Consider the following 9,030-nt stretch of genomic DNA (forward strand, 5'->3'; position numbering starts at 1 on the left):
GTTTGTCGTTGAATCAAAGCAGAACATCAAAGGCCTGCTGGAACTCTGCAACCTATTTCTATTTCTTAATGGAAATGGGACCACGTTGAGATGGACTTTGTCACTGGTTTTCCCAAATCACAGAAAGGTAATGATGCTATTCTTGTCGTCATTGACCGGCTTTCCAAAGTTGCGCATTTTCTGGCTGTCAAAGAAACGATCACTGCTAGTCAGCTGGCAGCTCTCTATATGTCCAGAATTGTTTTACTCCCCGGTATTCCATTGGTAATCAGCTCAGACCGTGGCAGCCTATTCACTTCAAGATCCTGGGAAAGTTTCCAGGAAGCTATGGGGACTCATCTATCCTTCAGCACCGCTTTTCACCCTCAGTCGCAGGGACAAGTTGAATGGGTCAACCAAGTTCTCAAAGATATGCTTCGAGCTTGTGTCATTTCCTTCGACAAGAAATGGAATGAATCTCTCTCATATGCTGAGTTCTCTTATAATAATAGCCATCAAGCTAGTCTGAAGATGGCCCCCTTCGAAGTGTTATATGGACGAAAGTGTCGAACTCCTCTGAATTGGTCAGAAACTGGGGAACGGTCACTCTTCGGTCCGGATATTATCCAAGAAGCCGAAGAACAAGTCCGTGTTATTGGCGAGAATCTGAAGACCGCTCAGTCTCGTCAGAAGAGTCAGTATGACCGCCATCACAAAGATATGGTCTATCAATCTGGCGAAAAGGCTTATCTTCGAGTCACACCGATGAAGGGTGCACACCGCTTCGGGATCAAGGGCAAGCTAGCTCCTCGCTATATGGGTCCTTTCACAATTCTCAAAAGGCGTGGAAAAGTGGCATACCAATTGGAACTACCATCGAACCTTTCTTAGGTTCACGATGTCTTTCATGTGTCACAGCTTCGCCGCTGCTTCAAGGACCCCATCCGAGGAGTTGACCACAAAATGCTAGAGCTGCAATAAGACCTATCATATAAAGAGCATCCGGTCCACATTCTCGACCAAGCTGAAAGTCGCACCCATCAGAAGGTGATCAAGTTTCTCAAAGTCTAGTGGTCAAACCATTCTGAAGATGAAGCCACTTGGGAACGCGAGGATCGTCTTCGAGAGGAATACCCCACTTTGTTTCCTTCTACCTCCTAAATCTCGGGACGAGATTTTTTGGAGGAGAGTTGTAACACCCTGTTTGTTGAGCTACAGTAATCCCAAGTTAATGGTGCCATGTCATCACTCTTACTATTACTAATCCTCACTTGCATTCAAGCACAATTCAAATTCAAATTAAAGTCAAAAAATTCAAATTCACAAACATGAAAACTAAAATGCCCATCATGTGGCAATTATTCCATAACTAAATGTGGTGGTGAACCAACATTTTTGTAAGGTGTTTAAATGCCCTAAACTAATTAAAACAGGGGCTAAAAATATCTATTAAATGCTTTTAAATAATAAACAAATACAAACCTATTTCATTAAGGTGACAAATTATCTGTAGCAGTGGCATAACTAATAATACTGATTTAGGGGCTAGTTCTATATTTTACAAAAAGAAAATAAATAAAAAGAATCCAAAAGGAAACAAACACTATAAAAAGAAAAGGCAAAAAAAAAATGGAAAAGGCCCTTGCCCCCTGGGCCGGCCCAGCCAGCCCACCTTCCCCACTGGGTCGCCCCTCCCACTTCCCATTCCCACGACAGCGCGCTGACGCGCGCCCGATCGCCACCGCGCCATCTCGCTGTCGACGACGGGGGATAAGGACCCCCACCTCCCCAGTCCCCCCTGCTCCACTCACCGCTCCCCACACCCTCTCCTTCTCGGTCTCTCTCCCCTCTCGCCAGATCCCCTTCCCCGAACTCCTCCTCTCGCTGCCTCGCTGTTGCCGCAGCCATCGGCCACCCCGAGCGCTGCCAGGTTGCCCACGAGCCCCGCCGCGTCTTCTTCCTCTACGCGGAGCCACGAGAACCCGGACGCCCCCACGCCGCCGCCCCAAGCTCGGCTTCTTCCTCGGGATGCCGCACACGGTCGTTGTCTCCGGCCGCCTCGACTCTCCCTCGGGCCTTCCTAGGAATGACAATGAGCATCATGTGCTCGCACTCCTCCTACCCCTCCATTTCCGGCGTCGTAGTACTCCGCTCGCGCCGCTCGGCCCCCGGCTAGTAGCCACGCTCACCGCGCCGACCGCTCCCGTCGCCCAAGCTCGCCCGTGCTCGTCTGCCCTGCTTGCGCGTTTCCACGCACTCCAGCGCGCATGCTCGATCGCTCGTTGCCGCTCACTTAGCAATTTCTGTTGTTTTCGATTTAATATTACATCTAGGAATTTTAAGAAAATGGTTAAAACTTTGAAAATCAATATAAAATAATCTATAATTCAGATGAAAATATGTTATATATGAAAATTGCTAAGAAAAATCCAACGAATTCGTTTATGTAATCCGTTCATCGGTCACATGCCCCTAGCATGCCGAACATGGAATCGTCCCCCTCTTTTCATCTATCCAGAAAATGCCAAATGCTGGGAAAAACCCTCCGGATGTTTTCCCTCTTCGTCTGCAATGTGTAGTATTGTGCTAGAAAACTCCTAGGACTGCATATCATCATGTCATGTGATGTAGGGTGGAACCCTAATTGGCCGATCTTTCACTAAAGGAGCGGATCTCGTGTTGAACATGAAGAACACGAAGAGGGAAACGAGGGAAAACACAAGGGGAAACACAAGAGGAACACTCAAACTAACAAGAACAAGTCACACATGTGCTAGATCCTCGGATATATAAGAGTTCACACGGTACACGATCAACTAGGGATGATACAAGGGTAGCCGGTCTTCTCCGTGAGGAGGTCTTGAGTTCTTCCCTAAAAGGGGTCTTGAATCCGCTTGGGGGATCTTCTCCGCTGGAGGCTCAAACCTCTGAGGAGAAGGTGTCCAAGTGGATGAGCAAAGCTCTCACACAAAATATGAGCTAATCCTTTTCTAACCCTAGAAAGTTGGACGAGCTGGAGTATATATAGTCTAGGGGGAGGGTAGAAGGAGTACACGGGCCTTAGCCCTTTACTGTGCGCAGACAGGGAGGTCGGACGTCGGGCCGGATGTCCGGGCGTTCGCGGAGGGCCGGATGTCCGGGCTGTGGAGGCCGGATGTCCGGGCTGGTGAAGCTAGCCATGTTGCTCTCGGGTTCGGGGGTGTCTGGATATCCGGGCTTGAGGCCGGATTTCCGGGCAGGGCCGGATGTCTGGGCTGGGGTCGGTTGTCCCTGGCCTGTAGATGCTCGGGGGCTGGCTGCTGCTGTAGTGGACGATGCTCCAGGGGCCGGATGTCCGGGGTCACGGCCGGATGTTCGGGGCCTGGGAGGTGTTCTTGTCTCCTTCCGTTGAGTCTCTTCATCCGTGGACTTGGGGGCTTGTACATCTTCACGTGCATCTTCGGGAGGGTCCTCTTGGTACCTGATCATGCACAACGTCTCGGACTTAGGTAGTAGCCATGTCTCATGCATAGAAAGTGGAAGTTCGGAGAGGAGTGAGTTCACCTTATCTTCGATAGCCTTGGCTCGAGCTCTTTTCATTGGTCCAAGTGGTGTCATTGGAGGTGTAGGTGCGTCCATGGGGATGATCATGGGATGCTCTGCATCATCTCCCCTCCCTCGGGGAAGATCTGTCCTCGGATCGAAATCCTCATCACCATGGTAGGGCGAGAGATCTTTGATGTTGAAGATGTCTCTCACGGAGTACTTGTCAGGATGTTGATCTTGTAAGCATTGTAGTTGTAGCGTGCAAGCACCTTGAAGGGTACGTCCGCTCGTGGTTGAAGTTTGGACTTGCGTTCTTGGGGGAAGCGGTCCTTGCGAAGGTGTAGCCACACGAGATCACCAATGTTGAAGACCATGGGGTGCTGGTTGATGTTGATCTTGGTCGCAAGTCGTTGTACTTGGTACTCGATAGTATGTCTTGTATCTTCATGCACCTTCTTGAGATGAGTCACACGTGCACTTGCGTCCAAATTGATGCGCTCTTGGAGTGGTAGAGGGAGAATGTCCAATGGGGACAACGGGTTGAATCCATAGACGACCTCGAAGGGGGACTTGCTGGTTGTTGAGTGTCTTGCGCGGTTGTAGGGGAACTCGGCGATAAGTAGACACTCCTCCCACTCCTTGATGTTCTTCTTGATGAGTACTCGAAGTAGAGCGGAGAGTGTGCGGTTGGTAACTTCCGTTTGGCCGTTGGTTTGTGGATGATACGCCATGGAGAATAGTAGCTTGATTCCGAGCTTGGCGCATAGGGTCTTCCAAAAGTAGCTAAGGAACTTGACATCATGGTCCGAGACGATAGTCTTTGGCACTCCATGTAGACGCAATATTTCCTTACAAAAGAGATTAGCAACATGTGAAGCATCATCTATCTTGTTGCAAGGAATGAAATGTGCCATTTCTAAGAAACAGTCCACAACGACAAATACATAATCCTTCTCATTTCGAGTCCTAGGCAAACCAAGTACAAAGTCCATGCTAATGTCTTCCCATGGTTGATATGGAATCGGTAGAGGCATATAAAGGCCATGGGATTGAGCTTTGGACTTAGCTTTGCGACATGTAGAGCATCGATTGATGAAGCGGTTGACGTCGCGAAACATCTTGGGCCAAAAGTAGTTCTTCGAGAGCGTGGCGAACGTCTTGTCTCGTCCAAAATGTCCCATTAAGCCTCCTCCATGAGATTCCTGCAAAAACAACAAACGAAGAGAAGACTCGGGGATGCAAAGCTTGTTATCTCTTATAAGATATCCATCTTTGATGTAATAGCGTTCCCGAGATGTATGCGTCAAACATTTGTCATAAATGGTAGCAAAAATGGGATCATGCTCATACAAGTCTTTTATGTGCTCAAAGCCAATGACATTCAACTCAAGTTGAGTAACAAGCATCCATATGCGGGAAAGGGCATCCGCCACAATGTTTTCTTTACCTTTAATGTACTTGATGACATAAGGAAAAGACTTAGTAAATTCACTCCATTTAGCATGACACTTGTTCAACTTGGTTTGGCCCTTAAGATACTTGAGCATTTCATGATCGGTATGAATGATAAACTCATGAGGGCGAAGATAGTGTTCCCATTCATGCAAAACACGGACTAAAGCATATAGCTCTTTGTCATATATGGGGTAATTGAGTTGCGCTCCGGAGAGTTTCTCACTAAAGTAAGCTATGGGGCGCTTCTCTTGCATTAACACACCTACTATGCCATTACCACTAGCATCGCAATGAATCTCAAAAGGCTTGTCAAAGTTGGGTAAAGCAAGCACATGTGCATGAGTAAGCAAATTCTTAAGCTCATTGAAAGCGGTATCTTGGGATGGTCCCCAAACAAAAGGCGCATTCTTCTTGCTCAAAGCATGCAAAGGCGAAGCAATGGTGCTAAAATCTTTCACAAAGCGACGATAGAAACCCGCAAGGCCAAGAAAGCTACGCACTTGTTGCAAGTTGGTTGGTTGTGGCCAAGTCTTAATAGCATTGATCTTGGACTCATCAACATGAACACCCTTAGAAGAAACAACAAAAACCAAGAAAACGAGCTTGTTAACGCCAAAAAGGCATTTCTTCATATTAGCATAGAGATGCTCTTTTCGAAGAATTTGCAAAATGGTTCGGACATGGGTGACATGCTCTTTGAGAGACTTGCTAAAAACAAGGATATCATTGAAGTAGACCACAACAAACACATCAATGTAAGGGCGAAAGACATGATTCATAAGACGCATAAAAGTACCCGGTGCTTCAGAGAGACCCATAGGCATGACTAACCACTCATACAAGCCAAACTTGGTTTTGAAAGCGGTTTTCCATTCATCACCCTCTTGTATGCGGATTTGATAGTAAACACTCTGAAGATCAATTTTGGAAAAGATAGTGGCACCGCTAAGTTCATCAAGCATATCGTCAAGGCTTGGAATGGGATACCTATAACGAACGGTGATAGCATTGATAGGTCTACAATCGGAGCACATGTGAAAGCTACCGTCTCGTTTTGGCACAAGAATGACCGGGACGGCACAAGGGCTCAAACTTTCACGCACATGTCCATGGTCTATGAGATGCTTTACTTGCCTTTGTATTTCTTTGGTTTCTTCGGGGTTGACGCGGTAGGGAGCTTTGTTTGGAAGAGTTGCTCCGGGGATGAGGTCGATGCGGTGCTCAATGCCTCGTAGTGGAGGTAGTCCCGGACGTAGCTCGTCGTGGAAAACATCATGAAATTCCTGCAAAAGAGAAGACAACACTAGAGGAAGAGTGTGAGAAGTTTTAGTTTGTGGTGCATTGTCCTTGCACACAAGGACATGGTGTAGGACACTAGATGGGTTCTCACACACTCCTCTTATCTCACTTTTGGTGGCAAATAGGAACTAAGTTCTTCTTTTCGCTCATCGCAGAGGTGTTCGATTTGGGCTTGTGGCGCTCACTCTCTTTTTGGTGGCTCGCTCTCTCACTATGATATCCATGATGGGTGGCCTGCTTGTCGGCGATCACTTGGCTTGGCGACATTAGACGTAGGACGTACTCCTTGCCCTTCATCTTGAAGATGTAGTGGTTTGATCGGCCGTTGTGGATGACTCCTCTATCAAATTGCCATGGGCATCCAAGGAGAAGGTGGAAAACGGTCATTGGAACGATGTCGCACTCCAAGGTGTCTTCGTAGGTGCCAATTTTGAAGGAGACTTGTACTCGATGCTCGACTTGGATAGTGCCGGAGTCGCTAAGCCATTGCACTTTGTATGGATGTGGGTGCTTCGTCTTGGGCAATTGGAGCTTGGAGCAAAGTTCTTCACTTGCGAGGTTATGACAACTCCCTCCATCGATGATGACCTTGACAGATCATCCATTGATGCCGACCTTGGTGTGGAAAATGTGGCATCTTTGGTCTTCTTCTTGGTGATGTTGGAGAGTCAATGATAGAGGCAAAGGTGTATTGTCTTTCGATGAGATGGTGTTTATTGTTTTGGAGGAAGTCGACTTTGACGATCCGACTACGAACATGCGAGGACGTCGTGCCTTAGCAATCGCTAAACCAACTCCGAGAGGTTATTGACCACGCCAGAGCATGATCAACCTGACCACGAAGGTCTGTTTCCTGCAGGCAAACAAAGAACAAGCAAGAAAGTAAGATTGCAATCTGGATATTGCGAATATAAGATGAAAACTTTATTGATCAAGGTGGGTTCTATGACGCCTTTGTCGGGTCGTTGAACACAAACGAAGTACGTGAAGTTGCAGCTATGGAGAACTTTAATCTAAACAAAACCCAAAGTCTAAACGATGCCCTAAGGGCTGTATATATGGAGGAAGAGGGGGGAAATTCCATGGCCCTTGGAGGAGGGGTCCGAAACCAACCCTAACTCTTGTTTCCCCACACATACGGACTCTAAAAACAGCCTATACTTAAGTATTTCGAAAATACATGGGCATGGCCCAATAATAAGGTGACGCAACACCTAGAATAGCCTCTGGACGAAATTTATGAAGTGGCATCTTGTATATTTTGTCCAAGGCTTCATGCACTCCTTATGTGTAACACCCTCGATGCGACTATAGCTCCCACGTGTCGAGGCACGACTTAGAGACATAATCGCATTGAAGGTATATGTCGCAAGTTAGGCAATCTTCACAACATCCCATGTAATAGGATAATAAAAGGGGAGATAACATAGTTGGCTTACACTCGCCACGTCAATCAAGTACATAAATAACATTACAACATCCAAACACTCATGGCCCGACTACGGCGCCAAAATAAAAGATAACCCAACATGCGACACGGTCCCGATCACCCCCAACTGGGCACCACTACTGATCATCAGGAAAGGAAACATAGTAACATTGAGAGTTTTCGTCGAACTCCCACTTGAGCTCAAACGCGTCTCCTGGAGCGGAATCATCAGGCCCTGCATCTGGTGTAATAGTAATCTGTGAGCCACATGGACTCAGCAATCTCGCACCCTCGCGATCAAGACTATTTAAGCTTATAGGTAAGTCAAGGTACAAATATATGTGGAGCTGCAGCAAGCGACTAGCATATATGGTGGCTAACTTATTCGCAAAAGAGAGCGAGAAGAGGAGGCAAAGCGCGAGCGAGAAACTAGAGGACAACCTGCGCAAACATTACTCCAACACCGTGTCCACTTCCCGGACTCCGCCGAGAAGAGGCCATCACGGTAACACACTCAGTTGATTCATTTTAAATAAGCTAAGGTTCAAGTTATCTACAACCGGACATTAACAAATTCCCATCTGCCCATAACCGCGGGCACGGCTTTCGAAAGTTCAAATCCCTACAGGGGAGTCCCAACTTAGCTCATGACAAGCTCTCACGGTCAACAAAGGAATATACCTCCTCCCAAGACGTTCCGATTAGACTCGGTATCTCGGTTCTTCAAGACATTTCGACAGGTTAAAACAAGATCAGCAACACCGCCCGAATGTGCCGACAAATCCTGATAGGAGCTGCACATATCTCTTTCTCAGGGCACACTCAGATGAGCGCTCCATACAACTAAAACCAAACCTCGAGTTTCCCCGAGGGGGCGCTGCACAGGACTCTAGTTTAGACCAACACTCAGAGGAGCACTGGCCCGGGGGGGGGGGCTAAAATAAGATGACCCTCGGGCTCTGGAAACCCAAGGGAAAAAGAGGCTAGGTGGCAAATGGTAAAGCCAAGGTTGGGCATTGCTCGAAAAGCTTTAATCAAGGCGAACTATCAAGGGGTTCCCATTATAACCCAACCGCGTAAGGAACAAAAAATCCGGGAACATAACACCGATATGACGGAAACTAGGGCGGCAAGAGTGGAACAAAACACTAGGCGAGAGGCCGAACCTTCCACCCTTTACCAAGTATATAGATGCATTAAGATAACATGGCAATATAATGATATCCCAACAAGTAAATAAATGTTCCAACAAGGAACGGCCTTCAATATTCACCTGCAACTAGCAACGCTATAAGAGGGGCGGAGCAAAGCGGTAACATAGCCAATCAATGGTTTGCTAGGAC

This window comes from Triticum dicoccoides, chromosome 7A, assembly GCF_002162155.2.
Source record: "Triticum dicoccoides isolate Atlit2015 ecotype Zavitan chromosome 7A, WEW_v2.0, whole genome shotgun sequence".
Taxonomy (NCBI): Eukaryota; Viridiplantae; Streptophyta; class Magnoliopsida; order Poales; family Poaceae; genus Triticum; species Triticum dicoccoides.